The following is a 3,224-nucleotide window of genomic DNA, read 5'->3' as shown; positions in this document are numbered from 1 at the left end:
TTCCGGGAAAAATCAAAGTGTTCGGAATTAGATTCTGATGATCTTTACATACACTTATATACCATGTAGAGTACTAATAAAATCTCAGAATATCCATAACAGAACCCCTACATAGTGTGGCATGAAAAGTTTTCTCATTCAGCTAAAACACTATTCACAAGGGTTACAAAAAGTTCAAAATTTTGGGGGTTATTACATATACTTTAGTCGACCAAATACATTCCGTGAAGTTAGCTTTCTAATATCTTTTTCTTATTAGGCCAACGCCTACTTCGTAGCTTCTTCACTAAGAGTTCAAAATGAAGGAGTGAGCACATGGCCTTGGAGGCATTGATGAAGAAACTTTAGAGAAAGTTTCAGAATTGGGATTCTAGAGCTCTCTTAGCGTTTATCAACAGTCGGAAGACTTATTCAAGATGATGGACACCCATGATGATGAGGTGCGCTCTGTTAATATGTCTATTGGCTATGTTCATGGCTCTTACCTGGATATGGTAATTTTACAGGGCTTTCCTAGCCTTTGGGTTGTTTCTGAGGTTCCCATTATTGGCCAATCATCTGATTTTGGACTATAGATTGTACTTCAGTGTTTAGGCCTTGCATGGCTTTGTTTGCCGTGTGTGGCTTTTATCTATTTGTGGTCCTTCATGGACTTAAACATCTTCAGTGTATAACCTAATTGTTCATCATGACTTGATTTTTGATCCTTCAGGATCTCCCGCATTTGTAGTTTAATTTCATATTCGTCTTTTATTTTCGGTACTTTGGTCCTTTGGGAATTTTATTCATTGGATGCTCGTACACTGGTCGACACTTTATGAACATGTGTTGAGTGGCATTTATGACACTTTATTACGCTCTGTAAAGCTTTGAATTGGTGTATTTGTACTCAAGTTGTTGGTGTTTTAATGTGTTTTCTAGTGTTTTTGCATTTTCAGGCATTATCTAGGCAATCAGGTGAATTATCATTATTTTGGTGCTAATTTGGTGTCAAGGTGGTGTTGGAATAAAAGCTCTTGGAAAACTGGCTCAAATTAGCAAGGAAAAGAAGAAGTCAGAATTTTATACAGGACCTAAAGTCCAGAAACTCAGCGTGGCCGCGCGCTTAACCAGCCCGCGGCCGCGCCGGGTTGAGAACAGAAAATCCTGATTCTAATGGGCTTTTGATCCAGAAGACTTCTACTCTGCATGGGGCTGCTATATATATTAATAAAAGACATTTTTCAGAGGGAGACGCACCAGAGCACAAGGAGAAGGCGTAAGAAGACCGTTTTAGCACAATTCAACCAAGGCGAAGAAGATCTAGTTTTAACTTGTGATTTTTGTTTTAAGTTGTAACGTTGGATGCTAGTTTTCTTATTCTTGAACCTATACTCTTGTTTCATACTTTGTTTCGTACTTTGATTATTATTCGTTTATAAAGACTATGTTTATTATACCATGCTTTCATTGGAACCCACGTTGATGATGAGTCCGATCATGGGCTAATCGTTATCGTAGGGTTCTAGAAGATTTATTTATGGAGTTCTTTAGTTAATTTGTTTCGATGCCTTAGTGTGTGGTGATTGTATGATAACCTAGTATTGGTTGTGCTTATTCGTCTTATGAGCGTCGCAAACTTATAAGATAGTGGGTTAATTCTTAATGAAGCGAAAGTTAATTTAAGGATTTAGAACTTGCCATGCTAGCATAGGTTCATGTATTGATATGCATAATTCGTAGGTAATTTTAACCATCTTACTTTCCCTATGTAATCACGATAGATAACTTGTGCATTAAACCTTTATGTTGTCAAATTCTATAGACATATAGGGTCTCAATACAATTGGTGTCTATTCAGCTTCTATCTCTTTTGTGGATGTCTGGTAGTATGGTATTCGTACAATGAAAGTTGGCGTTTATCAGTTTCGTGTTATCTGATTAGTATCATCACCATTACATGCTAAGGTTAAGAATGAAAAGGCAATTCAATGAAGTATTTAATGAAGTTAGAATCCTATATTTGTCATATATATTAATTCAACCATACTTATTCTCTTAATTATAATTATTGGTTTAATTCTTAATTATAAACAATCTCAACTGTTAATCGTCTTAGCATTGAATAATAGCCATATCATTTTTGCATAGGTACATAATCTTAAATTAACCAAGGAGTCTCTGTGGGAACGAATTTGATTTATATCTTATACTACTTGTGAACGCGTATACTTGCATGTATTATTAGCGCGTGTTTAGCGACTAACAAGTTTTTGGCACCGCTGCCGGGGACTCGGTGTTAATTTTTAGTTTATGTGTTTGTCATCAGTGGTCGTTAAAGTTCATTGACTCGGACATTGTTACTTAGCTATTTCCTTGTCTTATTTCAGGTACTCTAGCGAGCGTGTGTGCATACGCGTTCTCGGTCTCGTAAGAGAAATATGGATAAAGCCGAGGAAGAAGCGGTAGTAGTTCGTAGGGAAGTTGTTGAAGACGAAGAAAAGGTAGAAGAAGAAAAGAAAGTCGAGGAACCAGTTTTAGTAGTGATGAGAGATTAAGCAGAAATTCCTAAGGCTCTGATGGACTATTCCAGCCTAAGATCAATGATATTTAGTCGAGCATCATCAGACCAGCCATCTCGGCTAACACTTTTATGATCAAATCAAGCACGATCCACATGATACAGAACTCAGTTCAGTTTGGGGGTTCTCCTACAGAAGATCCCAACATGCACATCAGGGATTTCATCGAGATCTGCGACACTTTCAAGTTCAATGGTGTGACTGAAGATGCTATCAAGCTGTGACTCTTTCCATTCTCTCTGAGGGATAAATCTAAGTGCTGGTTACATTCTCTACCACCAGGGTCTATCACCACTTGGGAAGATCTTGCTCAAAAGTTTCTCACTAAATTCTTCCCTATGGCGAAAACTACTGCAATCAGAAATGCTCTTACTCAGTTTGCTCAGCAAACTTGAGAATCTCTGTGTGAGGCTTGGGATTGATATAAGGAGATGCTAAGGAAGTACCCACACCATGGCATGCCTGATTGGATGATTATAAACTGTTTCTACAATAGATTGAGTGCTACCTCTAGACACATGCTCGATGCAGCATCAGGAGGAGCCTTGTGGGCTAAAAGCTACAATGATGCTTATGAATGGATTGAACTGATGGCTGCTAATGAATACCAAAATCCTTCCCAGAGACTGACTCAGGGAAAAGTAGCAGGAATTCTAGAGTTGG

The 3,224-nt window shown here is 38.0% G+C and overlaps 1 non-coding gene across 1 annotated transcript; it reads right to left on the bottom strand.

The window, feature by feature from the left end:
• Window positions 1-2,914: 2,914 nt before the first annotated feature.
• On the bottom strand, window positions 2,915-3,021 carry LOC141682026 (small nucleolar RNA R71). Its single transcript, XR_012559436.1, has one exon. It is a non-coding gene; the product is annotated as a small nucleolar RNA R71 (small nucleolar RNA).
• Between the last annotated feature and the right edge of the window lie 203 nt (window positions 3,022-3,224).

Source organism: Apium graveolens, chromosome 1 (genome assembly GCF_009905375.1).
Source record: "Apium graveolens cultivar Ventura chromosome 1, ASM990537v1, whole genome shotgun sequence".
Lineage (NCBI taxonomy): Eukaryota > Viridiplantae > Streptophyta > Magnoliopsida > Apiales > Apiaceae > Apium > Apium graveolens.
This window is presented reverse-complemented; position numbering and strand designations above follow the sequence as displayed.